Raw genomic sequence first — 18,673 nt, 5'->3', positions numbered from 1 at the left:
AGGTCAGAGTTTGCAGCACACCAGGTGAGCACAATGCCAAGAGCCACACAGAAGAGAAAGAAGAGTCTGTTATATTTACCCATCATGGCCTTTCCTCCTTAATATAACACAGTGCATACAAAAGTAAATTCCCAAACCCCAGTTTCTCCCTTAACAGAGAAAGAAAATAGTGACAGCCGTGACCATCCTTCTGGCTTTTTGGGGCACTTACAAAGACTGGTTTCTATCTACCATAAGACAGGGTGCTTCAAAGAACAGTGCTATGATTTGAAGGGCAGACTCGGTGTTCTGAAACCAAAGGTAAAAGATTGTTACAGCAGCAGAGGGACTTTAATACCACAGACAGGGAACAGGTGTAGCAAATGATGACAGGCTCTTCCGAAGAAATGTGAGAAAATTGTTTTAACTGGAAAATAAACACAAAATTCCACAGAAGAAACATCTTCAGAGCAGATTTGGGGCTTCTTCTATCTCTAGTACAGTCCATTGTTTCCAGAGTTTCCCAAGAGAAAGTCACTTTGATAAAGTTTCTGAAAAGTGGCTTTTTTTAATCCTCAAATCTCTACCAAAGATTACAACACACATAAAATATCAGGGTACCATAGCCCAATCAAACAAACAACATAATCAGAAATAAACCACCAAGGAATGGAAATGTATAAAGTAACTGAAAAAAAAATTAAAAATAAACATCTGGGCTGGGCCCAGTGGCTCACTCCTCCAATCCTAGCATTCTGCGAGGCTAAGGTGGGAAGATGACTTGAGGTTGGGAGTTTGAGATTAGCCTGAACAAGAGTGAGACCCTGTCTCTACCAGGAATAGAAAAATTAGCTAGTGTGTTGGTGCAAACTGGTAGTTTAAGCTACTGGAGATGATAAGGCAGGAGAATTGCTTGAGCCCAGGAATTTGAGGTTGCTGTGACCTATGATGATTCCCCTGGCACTCAAGGGGTAACTGTTACTCAGGGTAACAGAGCAAGACTCTGTCTCTAAAATTAAAGAAAAATAAAAAATAAAATAAAATAAAATAAAATAACCATGTGAATGATGCTTAATGAGTGAAATGAGAATACTGACTACGAAATGAAATCAGGAAAATGAGAATATCAATGAAAAATAAAATCATAAAAAGAAATTAAATTGTTTAGCTGAAGCATATGATAATAAATGACTGAGAAATTTTCTAATGTAAGAATAAAGACATAAAAAATCAAGAAGCTCAACATACTTCAGCTAGGAGAGACACCAAGGGACACCTAACAAGGCAGATAATAAGCAAAGTTTTGGAAATCACACACAACAAGAGAATCTTGAAAGCAGCGGAGCAAAAATGATGTGTCAATTGCAAAAAGAATAAAAACTTCAAAGCAGAAACAACATATTAAGCAAAACTGCCCATTTAAATAAAGAAAAATAAAGACTGATCAAGATAATTAGATTCTGAAAAGGTTTATCACCACTAGACATGCCCCACAAAAAAATGCCGAAGAGAGCCCCTTGCATTGAAAATAAAAAGATGCTAGAAAACAACACAAACTCACATGAAAATAGATAGCTTTCCTGGAAAAATACATAAGTACACTTAAGTAAAATTCTGTAGTATTATAATGAAAGTACAGAAAACACTTTTAGTCATGCTCTAATACTTGCAAACAAAAACAAAAAAATACCACTAAACCTCCATTAATGGGTGTACAATGTAAAAAGATATAATTGGTGATATCAATAACAAAAGTCGAGGGCAGAAGTAATGACGAAGAATTTTTATATACAACTAAAGTTAAGGTGTTACCAGTTTAAATAGATTCTTGTAACTATAAGAAGCATTGTATAATCACTAACCACAATATCTATAACGACACACTAAAATAATAAGAATTGAGTCAAAGCATGTGACTACAAAACACAATGAGACACAAAGATAGAAAAATGGGGCAAAATAGCTACAAGAATCAAAATAATCATAATAATAAGATGGCAATAGTAAGTCCTTCTCTTTCAGAAATTTATATAAATATTCAGGGGCTGAAATTCACAATCAAAAGACAATTGAATAAAGACAGGAATTTAAGAAAATCAAAAAAAGCAACTCTGTATTGTGTGCAAGAGACTCATCATCAATCAAATGAACAAAATAGACTAAAATTGGGAGGACAGAAAAAGACATTCCAAGCAAATTTTAGTCCAATGACAGTAGGGGAGGTCACAATTAGGCATATACAGTATATTTTGAGGCAAAAATTCTCCTATTTCATAAAATATACTTCAAGTAAAAACTGTTATAAAAGACAAAGAAAGATATTAAATAACAAAAAAGTATTCATTCACTGGGAACCTATCATTTATTTTTATATATTTATATATATAATGTTATATATCTATCTGTATAAAATCAGGGTTGCCAAACATGTAAAGCAAACATTCACAAAACTGAATCAAGAAATACATAGCAATATAATAATGTTAGGATATTTCCATACCCTACTTTTGGTAATGAATAATAATGTGGCCGGGTGCAGTGGCTCACGCCTGTAATCCTGGCACTCTGGGAGGCCGAGGCGGGTGGATCACTCGAGGTCAAGAGTTCGAGACCAGCCTGAGCAAGAGTGAGACCCCGTCTCTACTAAAAAAATAGAAAGAAATTATCTGGCCAACTAAAAATATATATAGAAAAAAATTAGTCGGGCATGGTGGTGCATTCCTGTAGTCTCAGCTACTCGGGAGGCTGAGGCAAGAGGATCACTTAAGCCCAGGAGTTTGAGGTTGCTGAGAGCTAGGCTGATGCCACGGCACTCACTCTAGCCCGGGCAACAAAATGTGACTGTGTCTCAAAAAAAAAAAATAATAATAATAATAATAATAATAATAATGCAAGACACAATATTAATCAGGGAACAGAAAACTTGAAAGCACTATAAAACAAGTATATCTAATACGTATTTAAAGAACACTCCACACAACAGCACAATACACAATCTTTTCAATAGTTCATAAGACACTCTTTTGGACTGAACATCTGTTAGGACACTAAACAATTCTTTATAAACTTTTACAAATTAAAACCTTGCAGATTATTGTTTGTGACCAACCAAAATGGAATGAAAGTAGAAATCAATAACAGAAGGCAAGCCAGAAAATCCACAAATAAATGGAAACTAAATCACACATTCTTGAGAATGCTCTTGCTCAAGGGTTGGAGGACTCACTATCGTAAATATGTCCATACTGCCCAAAATGATCTACAAATTCCATGCAATCTCTTTAACATTTTCAATGTCATACTTTGCAGAAAAAGAAAAAGCAGTTCAAAAATCATGTGGAATGCCAAAGTACATGAAGAGCCCAACAATCTCCAAAAAAAGAAACAATGTTGGACGCACCACACCTTCTGACTTCAAGACATGTTACAAAGGCACAGTAATCAAAGCAGTGCGCTACTAGCGTAACGGCAGACAACGAGACCAAGGAAAAAAAACAGGGCAGATATAAAACTATCACATAAACGGTCATATGAAGAGTTATTTGGACACACATATTCCTTGTAACATTATTCATAAAAGCCAGTATGTGAAAACAAACCAAAGTTGCCTCACAAAACGAATAGATAAATATAATTTGGCATATAAAAATAATGGAATACTACTCTGCTTTTAAAAAGCAGGAAATTTTCTAACATCTATGATAAAGAAAAGTCTTGACATTGTTAAGTGAAATAAGCCAGTCTCCCCTAAAAAACAGATACTTCACAAATCTACTTATATAAAAAATATAAAGTAGTTACATTTTTAGAGACAAAAAAATAGAATAGTGTTTGTAAAGGACAGTGGGGAAAATAGGTAGTTGGTTCATGTATGTTGAGTTTCAGTTTTACAAGACAAAAATGTTCTAGAGACTTATGTTGCATAACAATGTCAACATACTTTACATGACTAAAGCATATAATCAAAATATTTAACACTGTAAATTTCATGTGTTTTTTTACAATGAAAAATAAACAATAATACCAAAAACAGTGTTTTCAAGCTTTTCAAAAATTATCTTCAAATGTTTCACACAAGGATAATATATATTCACCAATAAATACCTGTTGAAATTAATAAAATTTTCATGGCTATTCACCTAGACACAGGATAAAATAACCACTGACCACCAACCAAGAAAAAAATACTATTCATAAATAAATTAGGAGTAATATTTATACAGGCAAACAAACACAAAGAAAATCACATTGGCAAACATGACTGATTTATACTTGACTTTTGCTACACAATGTCTTAAAGTGTACAGGTAAAAACTAAAAACATAACTAACTGATGTGAGGTAACCTACTTTAAAAATGAAACAGAACTATAAAACTACAAAACAAAATTTAAAAAAATTTTAACCCATGAAATTCTGAATAAGCGTAGTGTATTACTGAAGAATTCTAGATAACTATAATTTTCAAGAATGACTGGGCATCCATGAAGAGCACAGATTTTAAATCATTACCATAAGGTTAGGGCAGTATTACTTCACAAAAACATATTATAATCTTTCATAAAAAAGCTTTGATAAAAAAATTTTAAAGATTAGGCATTCAAATGACACTAGAGCAACTGCTGTCTTATGTTATTAATATATTGCTGCTCTTACACAAAAGAGAAAGGCTGACTCCAGGTTTCAGAAGCAAAACAAAAGTGTTAAATTTCTTAATACAGGTAAAATATGGATGTTGTAAAATATGGTGTGAAACTCATATATAAGATGCACAATTAGGAATAAATTATGTTATCATTCAGATAAAGGTTGGTAACATTGGATGAAAATGCTAATATTTGCAGGCAACAAATTGAAAGATACGAACCAGTCATTTTAATAAATGTGAGGTGCATGCTAATTATCTAATTCAGATTTTATAAAACATAAATTTCAGCACACTATTTCAGAAATCTGAAAGTTCTCTAGTAATACATGCACAATATAAAATAATATAATTTTTCACGTTAATAACAAAGTGGGGGTGTAAACAGCTGTGGTTTTTTTATTTCAAATGAAGTTAAGTTGCTAATGTTTCTGTACTCTCCATTTGTCCAGGTGTTCAAAAAGAAACTACCTATATATCTATATATGTTATGCAAAAGAAAACAAAAACAATCAAAGAAGGTAATACAAAAGCAATAAAATGAAGGCATTAAGAGAAGAAATGAGGGTAACGACACAAGAACTGAAGAGTAATTTCACTTCTTTCAATAATTACTTTAAATATAAATGGACTAAACTCTTTAATATAAAAAAGATAGTATGAGTGAATGGATTAAGAATACATGAGTTTTGGCTGGTCCGAAGGTAGTGAGTTATCTCACTTGATTGTTCACAGTCAGTTACAGATTAAACTCCTGTTCTACTACTTTCTCCCTTCTCACTACTGCACTTGACTAGTCTTTAAAAAAAAAGTAAAAAGATTTAAATATACTTTAAAAAATGAAAGAAAAAAAGAAGAATAAATGAGTTTCTACAATATTCTGTCTACAAGAGACTCATTTTAGCTCTAAGGTGTCAAATAGGCTGAAAATAAAAAAATAAAAAAAATATATTCCATGAAAATAGTAACTACAAGTGGGCGTAGGGGGCATAATTATATTAGACAAAATATACTTTATGTCTAGGTATGGTGGCTCATGCCTGCAATCCTAGCACTCTGGGAGGCTGAGGCAGGAGGATCGTTTGAGCTCCGGAGTTTGAGGACCAGCCTGAGCAAGAGTGAGACCCTATCTCTACTAAACAGAAAAATTAGGAGGGCATGGTGACATATGTCTGTAGCCTCAGGTACTTGGGAAGCTGAGGCAGGAGGATCACTTGAGCTGTGGAGTTTGAGGCTGCAGTGAGCTATGATGATGTCACTGTAATCTAGCCAAGGTGACAGAGCAAGACTATCTCCAAAGGAAAAAAAAAAAAATACACTTTTGGTCAAAACGGTCATGAGAAACAAAGACTGATATTACAAAATGATAAAATGAGTCCATTTACAGGAATCTATAACAGTAAAATATATATGTATGTAAGTGTATCTAAAAGCACATGTATAGGTTACATATATTATATAATGTGTTGTATAATATTACATCACATGTATATATGACATTACATATTTCAAATATATGAAACAAATATTGGCAGAAGTGAAGCAAGAAATACACTGTAACACGGTGACTAAGACCCCACTTTCAAAAATGAATAGAAAAATCAGATATGAGCTCAATAATAAAATAGAAAACTCAAACAGCATTATACACCAATTAAACCTAACAGACATGTACAGAACTCTCAAGTCAAAAGCAGCAAAATATACAATGTTTTCAATTACACATGGTATCTTATATTAGAACACATCAAGTCTGATCAAATTTAAGATGACTGAAATCATACAGTGCATGCTGACCAAAATGAAATGAAACCAGAAATGAAAAGCAGAAGAAAAACTGGCAAATCCAAAAAGATGTGGATATTAACCATACTCTTAAACATATTCTTGCTCAAGAATTGGACTACTTGATATTATTAACATGTCAGTAATACCCACAGTGATAAATTCAATGTAACCTCTCTCTCACAATCCCACTGGCACCTTTTTTTACAAAAGTATTTTAAAAATTCTAAAATTTATTTAGAAACTAGGATTAGCCAAATACCCTTTAAAAAGAAGAACCAAGAGACAATACACTTCCTGATTTCAAAATGTATCACAAAGCTACAAAAATAAAAACAATGTGATACTGGCATAAAGACAAATAGATCACAAAACAGAATAGAGAGCCCAAAAAACTGGTTTTCACAGGGGTGCCCATGACCACCCAATGGAAAAAGAGAGTCTCTTCAACAAATGCTGTTGACAACTGGATACCTATATAAAAAAAAACTGAAGTTGGACTAATCCCTTGCACCACGTACAAAAATATTTTTAAATGGGTTAAATACTTAAAACATAAAAAATATAACTAATAAAACTCTTAGAATATATAGGAAAAAGATCATGACATTAGTCTTAGCGTTGTTCTTTTGGATATGACATCAAATGCATAAGCAAAGGAACAGAACAGAACAGTGGGACTAAACGATATTTCAGAATTTATGTACATAAAAGAAAACATTCAGTTGAATGAACATGCCACCTAAGAAATGGGTCAAAATATCTGTAAGTCACATATATGATAGGAGTTAATACTCAGAATACATAAACTAAAATAAAACAAAAACTGAATAACTCAATTAAAAAATGAACAAAGAATTGAACTGACATTTTCCCAAAGATACACAAGCGTGCAGCAAGCATTTGAAAGGATACGCAATATTACTAAATTTTAGAGAAATGCAATGCAAAGTCAGTGAAATATCACCTCACACTCAGAACGGGCAATATAAAAAAAAGTTTGTCAAAGATATACAGGAATGTTTTTTGAAATACTGGTGGGAATAAATGATGCAGACATGATGAAAAATATATGAAGAATACTAAAAAAATTAAAAATGAAAAGTAACATATGATCCAGAAATCCCAAGTCTGGGTCTCCATCCCAAGTATGCAGTGCAGAAGCTAGAGATGTGTGCACACCCACGTTCACTGTAGCATCACCCCACACACGCCAGAGGCATGGATAACAGATGTCACTCACATGATGAACAGATAAAGACAATGGAATATTATTAAGCCTTAAAAATAAAAATCTTAGGCCAGGTGTGGTGACTCATGCCTATAATCTTAGCACCTTGGGAGGCCAAGGCAGGAGGATTGCTTGAGGCCAATAGTTTAAGGTCACCCTGAGCAAAATATTGAAACTGTTGTCTTGTCAAAAAACAGAAAAATCAGCTGGGCATGGTGGTGTGTGCTTGCAGTCCCAGCTACTCTGGAGGCTGAGGCAAGAGGACCACTTAAATGCACTATACCACAGGCTACAGACTGAGACCCTGCCTCCTGTCTCAAAAAAAAGAAGAAAAGAAAAAGAAAGAAAATATTGCCAAATTCTATAAAGACAAACCATGACATTATCCGGCTAACTGAAATTAGCCAGTAACAAGGTGACAGAGAGTTTCGGATTGCACTTAATATGATGTATTTTAAGCAGTCAAATTCAGAAACTGAAAATAGAATGAGTTTTGCCAAGGGCTGGAGAGAGGGTAAAATGGGCAGTTGTTACTTAATAGGTGTTTAGTTTTAGCTTTGCAAGACGTAAAAGTCCAGAGGTCTTGTGCATAACAATAAAAATACACCTACTATTAATCAAATGTACACTTAAAAACATTTAAGGTGGTAAATGTTCTTATTTTTAAATAATTCAAAAAGATAGCTAAAGTAGCTATGCATTTTTTAAAATGACCTTTTTTTTTTTTTAAACAACAAGAGGTATATTTATTGAGTTTAACAATGAACAACATAAAATGCGCCATTAAGGATGTGGGCAAAAAGGTGCAAGCCCCAACTGCGGGGTCTGCAGCCGCCGCGGAGCGACCCTCGGCCCGCACTGCCGCCGGCTGCGCGCTCCCCGTGGGCCGTGCGATCCAGGTCCCGCAGCCGTGGGGCCCGTCCAACTGCGGTTTTCCACGCGTGTCTGCACGCGAGCGACCAGGCCCCGGCCCGCGGAGGGCCCGGCGAGCTCGCAGCCCACGCGGGCGCGGGGAAGGGCAGTGCCGCGCTCACGCGGGACACACACACGAGGCCCTTGCCCACCTGCCCGCCTGGCAGCCCGCCTCGGCTCCGCACCCACAGCCACACCCGCACCCGCCAGGCGCCACCCGCACCGCACCCACTCCCGCACCCGCACCCGCCGGGCGCCACCCGCACCGCACCCACACCCGCACCGCACCGCACCCACACCCGCACCCGCACCGCACCCACACCCACACCCGCCAGGCGCCACCCGCACCGCACCCACACCCGCCAGGCGCCACCCGCACCGCACCCACACCCGCACCCGCACCGCACCGCACCCACACCCGCACCCGCACCGCACCCACACCCACACCCGCACCCGCCAGGCGCCACCCGCACCACACCCGCACCCGCACCCGCCCCCGCCGGGCGCCACCCGTCTGGAATGCGACGCAACAGTTGCCTCCGAAACGCACTGAAGCGCAGGAGCGTCTCCCTCCTACCAAGCCGACACGCATTCCTCACGAAGTGCACGGCGCGTTTAAGACTAGCTCCGTGACTGCTCACCCAGACAGGACGAAACCACCATGGAAAACCAGCCAGAAAAAGAAATACACAGAATAGTCATAGCCAAACTTGGGGTAATATTTGTAGAGACAAACTCACATACGTTATTTTTAATATACACGGCACATTCATATTTTAAACACACATTGCCTTAGAAGTGTTGTGATTTCATCCAAAATTTTAATACAACAGGGAAAGCAAACACACAAAAAAACTGACGTGTAAAAAAGAAACACAGTAATATGGAATCGCAAAACGAGAATAAAAGAAATGTTTAGACATAAAATCCTGTGTGAAATATTGCTTTACCATTAAAAAAATTTTTTTCTGGATAACTACAATGTTCAACTATGACTGTAAACCCATGTACAGCAGGTTTTTTAAATCATTGCTATGCTATACAGCAATAAAATTTCACAAAAAATGTATTAAAGGCCGGGCACGGTGGCTCACGCCTGTAATCCTAGCCCTCTGGGAGGCCGAGGCAGGTGGATTGCTCGAGGTCAGGAGTTCGAGACCAGCCTGAGCAAGACCCTGTCTCTACTAAAAAAAAAAAAAATAGAAATAAATTATCTGGCCAACTAAAAATCTATATAGAAAAAATTAGCCGGGCATGGTGGCGCATGCCTGTAGTCCCAGCTACTCGGGAGGCTGAGGCAGGAGGATCGCTTGAGCCCAGGAGTTTGAGGTTGCTGTGAGCTAGGCTGACGCCACAGCACTCACTCTAGCCAGGGCAACAAAGTGAGACTCTGTCAAAAAAAAAAAAAAAAAAAAAAAAAAAAAGTATTACAATCATTAACAAAAGGATCTAATCAGAATATCTAAGCATTTAAAAACATTAAAGATAACTTTTATTATGTTATTACAGTATTCATGCTATTCTTACAAAAACTGAAAATGCTGTAATTCATCCTTGGCAGCAAAGAAAAGCTTATATTTGAGCATAAAGTAAAAATAAATTTTGAAAAATATGATGGGAGTCACTGCCATGTAAAATAAACATTTGGCAAAAATTATATTATAATTTAGATATCGGTTGAGAAAAGAGGATGACAATTCTCCCATCCAAGTACTAACCAGGCCCGACCCTGCTTAGCTTCCGAGATCAGGCACATTGGGGGTGTTATGGCCGTAGATGACAATTCTAATGATTCGTTTTTGCCTGCAGTAAACTCAAACGTTCAAGTGAACCTTTTAATTATTATGGGATACCTATGGATTATCTAATTTATTTCTTGCATAATGTGAAATTCTAGCATATTATTCTGAATTTTTGAAACTAAAATTGTAGAAAATTTAATATAGAATAAAATGGAAAGTGAAAATACACAGAGTGTGAAATCAGGAAGATGATGGAATAAAAAGCCCCCCGCTTGTTTATCTCCCCATAACAACGAACATTTGGCAGCCACCTATGACAAAAGTGCCTCTATGACAGCCCAACACAGTGGCTCACACCTGTAATCTCGGCTACTAGGAGGCTGAGGTGAGAGGATCACTTCAGTCCAGCAGTTGGAGATGAGCCTGGGTGATATAGTCAGATCACTCTTAAAACCGTGCTTTTATGAGAGCTTCAGGATCCAGAGAGAAGGGCGTAAAACCCTGATAAAGCCCTATACCAAGGAGGGTTATTTTAAGAAGGCAGGCCCTCATTCATGTGGCAAACTTGGGAAACCCTCGTCTTAGCTACAGAACAGGAAATGGCCCACTCAACTTGGTCCCGCTGAGAGTTATGCAGTGACTACGTAGGCACCTCCAGCTTCTCCCAGTCATGGTCTGGGAGTGGTGCTGCCTATCCAGAGACCTGAGAAGCGATGACCGTTTGTGGTCATGGAGACAGTCCTACAGACCTTAGTTCTCACTGTGGCCTCTGAAGCAGCTCTGTGACTCAGTTCCATCCCTCTTAGCCACAGTCCTAGGCCAGTCCTGCCCACCACGGTACCCAGGCAGTGAGCTGGGGCAACCCTCTGACGTCCTCAGCGGGAGCAACGCTCATCCGTACACCTGATACCAGGCCTGCCCCAGGCAGAACCAACTGCACGTGCCTCCCCCACAGATCAGTGTCCTGAAGGCTCATGAAGACAGGATTTACAGCTACACAAGCCCCTGCTAAGAAGCCCACATTAAAGACAGACCTCACTGCATACCTGGCAGCAGAACTGACACCCAGCTATAACCCATCTTATCTGTAAACCCAAAGGAGATCCCATCAGCCAAGAAGGGAAGGGTACCAAGAGGGAACATCTCTACCTGCTGGAACTGGCTCATAAGCTGGAAAAGGTGTTAGTTCCTTCAATGCACAGACACCAATGCAAGTTGTATTATGCCCATTCTTAATGCTTCTATTTTAACATATATATATATATATATATTTTAGTTGTCCAGCTAATTTCTTTCTATTTTTAGTAGAGACAGGGTCTAGCTCTTGCTCAGGCCGGTCTCAAACTCCTGAGCTGGAGCGATTCACCCACCTCGGCCTCCCAGACTGCTAGGATCATAGGCGTGAGCCACCGCGCCTGGCCAGTGTTCTGGAATTTCTAAACCAAATACCAATATCACCACTACACTCACACATTTCACATATGATGAAAAAAGGAAAATTAAAAACTGGTTTAACAGAGTTTCTCAAAACATACATAGATATTCCCATGTCCTGAAAAACAATGCAAGAGCAGTGAGATCCTGCAGTCTCTTATAAGCCATCAACAAGACTTGGCTTTTCACTGTAACCTCAAAGGAAGATCACTGAAGGGAAGGTCAAGTCCTTCGATAGCTTAAGAACAAGGGACAGAGATGCCCAAATGTGAGAACAAGAGAAAGAAGCCCAGGCTGTTCAGAAACCATTTCCATTGGAGCAGAGTTTTCCAAACCACACTTTAAGGTCTGGCTTCCTCCTTAACCTGTGGACCTCTCACCTGTGTCATCTGCTTCACTCACTTCCACCTACCTGGGTGTTCTGCTACTGTCTCATGTCTCTTCACCTTCCAGGGCTCTTTCCTTTGCTCCAGACAGGTGATCAGGTCTGGCTTAGAGGCTGCAAGACCTGTTTTATTAGAAAAATTTATATCACTCTTGCTGGTATTCTCCAGTTACCAACCGAGTACTCTGCTCAGTAGAGAAGAGAAAATGTTATGGAAGATTTTAGAAAATTAATCAAAAAGTATCATTTTCTGATAGAATCTTGACAATATTTAAGAACTGTTAAAAGTTGTGGGTCCTTACATCTATTACCCAGTCCTAGTGAATTAAAAACGGATGGTGGAAATGGGATTTAAGGGTGTGGACAACAATATTTTATACCACTAAATTTCTGGGATTACCACTAATCTAGAGTGAAAGATACAGATCAGCTCAAAAAAGAGTAAGATTAATGTCCAGATAAAGAATGTTGAAGATTTTTTTTTCTATACCAACAAATCCCCCAGTTTTCCTTAGAAAGAATAATCTGAAACTCATTCATATAAAGCAGAAACTCCCAGAAAACATTCCACAAGGGAGGGTTATGAAATCCTTAGTGTGGAATAGAAATTGTGTATTGAATTGATCCTCACCCAGGGAGAACAGGTTTCTGTAGTTCTCTAACATCACATCCCTATACAAATTCCGCTGGGCAGGGTCCAGGCACTCCCACTCCTCCAAGGAGAAATTTATGGACACATCCCCGAATGTCAACAGTTCCTGAAAGAAAAACACATATTTACAATGTGGCTGTGGGAAGAGTTCTTAACGTGACTCCAGGTGAAGTGAGAGAGGGAGAGGACTGGTTCTCACTCAAATGAGTGACTGCTATTGTTTAAAAGGACAATTTTTAACATAGAAATATTCTCTAAATCTGAGGAAGGAGGATGACATAAGATCCACAAAACCAGTGTAGATACTATAGTTTTCTAGATGATACAGTTGTAAAATTCAAAGCACCAGCAACCATGTACATTTTTGAGTGCTGCATTTACATCATACAGGATTAGCTATATAATATATATATTCCAGATACAAAGTAACGCTGAGTTAAAAGGTACCTCTCAAACTTTAATGAGTGAAACAATGAACTGGAGATCTTATTCAAATGCAGATTTTCATTCAGGAGATCTGGGGTGAAGCCTGAATTTCTAACAATCTCACAAGTGATGTCAAAGCTCCTGGTCCATGAGGAATGCCTTTCAAACACCCAGTAAGTGGCAAATCCCAGTTTATCTGACCAGAAAATGAAGATGAGAGCCTTCATTTTCCAAAGTAAGCTATATGCAAAGAGAATCTAAAAAGAAAAAGGAGCTTCCAAATTAAACGTGACAGTTTACACACATCAGTTGGTAAATCTTCACGAGGTAATTAACTCTACGGTGGAAAAATCTGTCAGACAGAACGTTAACCAAGTGAATAAAATTAGCAACAACTGCAGTAGGACAGTTGTTTTGATGCACACAGGAAGACACACGTTCACTGAAAGTTCAGTAAATGAAAATAACTATATATCATATCAATATGACCACACAGAGGAAACTCTAGTTGACTTTAAAGTCCAGTACACTAATAGGGAATGTTTACTGAGGTATACATGTTCTATCTGTACCAGACATTCAAAATGACATAATTTCCAGGTTTTAGAAACTGATGCTAAACATATAAATACAGGAAGCTTCCAATATGCTTTTACAATGTAGTATTACCTGAAGTAAAAAGTGAATAAAGTCAGCAAAGACAACTTGAAGTTAATTGCAACTGTCAAATTAGGTACTGAAGTCCTAAAAAATAAGATTACATTCAACCCAGAATTTCACTAAAAATTAATACATTGTATATGTATGTGTTATTGAAATACAAACATAAAGATGAAAAATATGTTATGTGGAGTTGATTTAAGACATAAAAAATCTAAACATTATTCACTATTGTGAAAATAGCATTTTCTAAACAAATATGCATTTTTATCTATACCTGTCTATATGATCTGTTTATATATTATCCATCCATCCAGAGGATGTATGAGAAATAAACTTAAAATAAATGGGAGTGGTCTAATAAAAGATGCGTTTGAAATGTATGAGGAAAGTTAGATTATTACATAGCGTCCAGAGACTTGCATATCACATCAGAAAAGTGAGATTATTGCCTCAAATCTTTCAGATGACTGAAGAGAATATGGCAAAAAAAAAAAAAAAGCTGCACTTAGGATTATTACCTTACAATAAGGGAAATCATGTTCATTTGTATGGGGAATAAAAGTCCTTCTTAAACTGAATATAAAATATAAAAAGTATCATTGAAAAAGTCTGACAAAGTAGATGATCTCAAAAATAAACGTCTCTGTACCATTGTGCCTGGACCTATGAACAAAGTTCAGCGATCTATATATGTTTTATAATCCTCTCCCTCTGATGTTTTACATTCTCAGGCCAGTAGGGCTTCATTACCAGAACCCTCTAACTTTCAACTAACTATTTGACTTTTTTGAGTTTTTTCCCAGAACTGGCAGAATTTCTGAGAGACAAAGGAATTGAAGGCCCTTGCTCAGGAATCCTGATGCCAAGACTCACCATCCCTCACTAACCTGCTCCAATGCATGTAGTACCTCATCACTTTTAACACAACCTGCCCCAATGCATACAGTCTTTTGTTTTTTTGGGTTTTTTTATGCCTTTTTATTATTTTAAACACAAGGTACTTTGTTAGTAGCATATAGTCTTTTGTTAAAAATCTTGCCCCTTCTGTGAACTGGGAAGTGTGAAGAAGTAAAAACACACACACACACACACACACACACACACACACACACACACAAAACTTGCCTTTATGACTTGCAGGAAAAGAAATACAGGAATCGTTGTTTGTAACAGAAACTGGTATTCTCCACACTGTGGCTTTTTTGAGCACCAAATCTGTAGACATATCTTATCCAGTTTTTTCAAACCCAATTTTACTTAATTTTCACAAGATCTTTTCAAGCTCTACTAATTCTTAAAAATGCATGGTCTGGTTTACATTTTAAAAAGAATTTCCCTCGTTAGTCTAAATAATATAAATGCAGATGTCATGCTATCCCAGCAACTGCAGGAAAATATGAGAAGACTGGTTTCATGATAATCACTTTCCTTTGTCTGATGAATTCTGCAGCTATTTCAGAATACTCATGAAACCTCCCAGATAACAGTACACTAATCCCACAATAAGCCTACTAAGCTACTAAATAATGTATTCCTACTTTTATGGAAATAGCAGTATTATTTATTATGAGAGCTTCTATGGATATTCTTAGTCTACAGTTTAAAAGACAAGCATACATAACTCTACAAACCAGTTTACAGACCAACACATATGTAAGGAATAATTACACTACATATAAATTTCTCCTGTAAAGAAAATAAAAATCTCAGAACCCCCTCCCGCCGCTTATGTAAAAGGGAAGCTGAAGTCTGGAGGCCGAGTCATGCAACATCTGCTTCCAAATGAACAGCTCTTACTAACGTTATGCATCAGCCAGATCCCCGTGAGAAGTAAAAGGGCTCAGGTATCCAGGTATCTACAAGGACTGACCCCACAGATCATTCACGAAGAAATTCTTAGCTGGCCTCCCATAAACAAAGACATACAAATTGTAACTTTAGGTTTGCAGGCTAAGTCTACTCCTCAATCTGAAGTCTGTCTGATTCCACAGAAATGTTGATTACAGGCTTCTCTTCCCAGGTACAGGGGACAGAGGACAAGATCAAGCATTCTTCCAACTACCCAGGGACATCTACATAATTGGTTCTTCCTTTACTCTCTTTTTTTCTTCAAAAATTCACCTTACCTTATGTAAAATGGAGATTTCCTGGGCACTGAGAAAAGTCTAACAAGAATGTAACCACTTACCTCACTTCCCCCCTGCTTTTTATTTCTGTGTGCCCACTTCTGTTAAATACCGAGTTTCCACATCACCTTAATGTGAAACAGACCACAGATGCTTCTGTGGTTTGTGCTTTTCCCAGGAACATCTCAAACTTTGGTGTAATAAACCTCAACTGATTGAGATCTTTGCCTAAGTCACTTGTTGTGGGTTCTCATAACAAAGGTCATATCCAAGGTTACATGAGTCCGAGTCTTCCAGGGAGCTGTCCTCACCTTCACTCAAGTAAATTATTTAGACTTTCTTTCTCAAGCTTCTTTCTTTACGTTGACATTTCTGGGGCTCTAACCAAGATGCTGAGTGACCTCCTTTCCTGCAAACATCAAATACTCCTCCCGGACTCAGTACCTGGCCAGCCAGAAGCCCGAGTTCCTCTGGCTCCAAATACATTCTTGCATATAAGGCATGAGTCCTCTTGAATTCGGTTACTCTTTCAGGAGGTCTAGAGCTTACGTAAGCTCTCTTTCTTTCAGGACTCCCTTTCTAGAGCAGAGACTTCTGTCTCTGACTACAGAAAGGATATGCAGCTTTCAAGATTTTAAAAAACCTTCCTTCCCTGCCTCTTCCTCAGAAAGGAAGGTCTGGTTAATAGTACTGACAATCTATTAATAGTACTGGCAGTTCCAGTTTATTTTGGCATAAAATCATATAACATCCTTTTAAAATTGCAGCTGCTCTCTACCATTTATAATTCAGACCTTTTTTAAAAAATTTGTTGCCAATTCTTATTACATTCAAACCAAAAAATGCATGTGGATTAATCCTCTAACCCCCAAAAGAAGCAGCAACTGCTCCCTGTGACCCACGTATATGTGGTGGGGAACTAGAGATCTTACTGAGATGCTGGGACATTTCTCACGGATGTGTAGCAGTCTCAGGGCCTCCCTACAAGGATGTCTGCCAGGGACTTTCAGCTCAGCTGGAAGCTGCACATACAGAGTGGTCACCAAGCACCTTCACACTCTTCTACCACAAGCTGATCAGCGATTCCAAGAGAAGTAAAAGAGCAATTCACAACTTTTTAATATTTAATTTTCTTTTTACCTTTTTTTTTTTTTGAGACAGAGTCTCACTCTGTTGCCTGGGCTAGAGTGCCGTGGCATCAGCCTCGCTCACAGTAACCTCCAACTTTTGGGCTCAAGCAATCCTCTTGCCTCAGCCTCCTGAGTAGCTAGGACTACGGGCATGCGCCACCATGCCCGGCTAATTTTTTCTCTATATATTTTTAGCTGTCCGTATAATTTCTTTCTATTTTTAGTAGAGACGGGGTCTCGCTCTTGCTCAGGCTGGTCTCAAACTTCTGAGTTCAAACAATCCGCCCACCTTGGCCTCCCAGAGTGCTAGGATTATAGGCGTGAGCCACCGCGCCTGGCCTCTTTTTACTTTTTAAATTTCAGAATATTGGGGTACAAACATTTTGGTTACATATATTACGTTTGCCTCACACAAGCATGCCCTTCCCCCATATAGTGCACTAAGCACCCATTAGTTGTGAGTTTACATACCCCCAAAACCCCACCACCACCTGACCAGCACCCAGTGAATATTACTTACATGTGAGCACCTTAGTGTTGATCAGTTAGTACCAATTTCATGGCCAGCACATGTGGTGCTTGTTCTTCCATTCTTGTGATACTTCACTTCAAAGGATGGGCTCCAGCTCTATCCAGGATAATACAAGAGGTGCTAGATCACCATTGTTTCTTGTGGCTGAGTAGTACTCCATAGTACACATATACGACATTTTATTAATCCACTCATGTATTGATGGACACTTGGGTTGTTTCCACATCTTTGCAATTGTGAATTGTGCTGCCATAAACATTCAAGTCCAGATGTCTTTATTATAGAATGTCTTTTTTTCCTTTGGGTAGATGCCTAGTAGTGGGATTGCTGGATCAATTGGTAGTTCTACTTTTAGCTCTTTGAGATATCTCCAAGTTACTTTCCACAGGGGTTGTACTAATCTGAAGTCCCGCAAGCAGGCAATGTAAGAGTGTTCCTACCTGTTCACATCCACACCAGCATTTGTTGTTTTGAAACTTTTTGAGAAGTCATTCACACTGAAGTTAGGTGATATCTCATTGTGGTTTTGATTTGCATTTCCCTGATGATTAGACAGGTTGAGCACTTTTTATATGTTTGCTGGCCATTATTCTATCTTCCTCATCTTTTCGGTTCATGCCCTTTATCCACTTTTTGATGGAGATGTGTGATTTTTTTTCTTGCTTATTTTCTTAAGTTGTATATAGATTCTTGTTATGAGCCCTTTTTCAGATGTGTAGAAAACAAATATTTTTTCCCATCCTGGAGGTTGTCTATTCACTCTAATGATAGTTCCCTTGGCTGCGTAGAAACTTTTTAATTTGATCAGGCCCCATTTATTTATTTTTGCTGCTGCTGTGATTGCTTTGGGGTCTTCTTCATAAATTCTTTGCCTAGGCCAATGTCTATAAGAGTTTTCTCAACATTTTCTTCTAGAATTCTTAAGGTTTCACACCTTAGGTTTAGATCTGTTATCCATCATGAGATAATTTTTGTCAGAGGTGAGAGGTGGGGATCCAGTTTCCATCTTCTGCATGTGGTTATCCAGTTTTT

The 18,673-nt window shown here is 38.1% G+C and overlaps 1 pseudogene; it reads right to left on the bottom strand.

Moving 5' to 3' along the window:
* Positions 1 to 16,465, bottom strand: part of LOC123629032 — a 40,373-nt pseudogene extending 23,908 nt beyond the window's left edge.
* Positions 16,466 to 18,673: the final 2,208 nt, after the last annotated feature.

The sequence above is a fragment of the Lemur catta genome, chromosome Y (genome assembly GCF_020740605.2).
Source record: "Lemur catta isolate mLemCat1 chromosome Y, mLemCat1.pri, whole genome shotgun sequence".
NCBI classification, from domain to species: Eukaryota; Metazoa; Chordata; class Mammalia; order Primates; family Lemuridae; genus Lemur; species Lemur catta.
The sequence above is the reverse complement of the archived record's forward strand: the minus strand, read 5'-3'. Positions and strand labels throughout refer to the sequence as shown.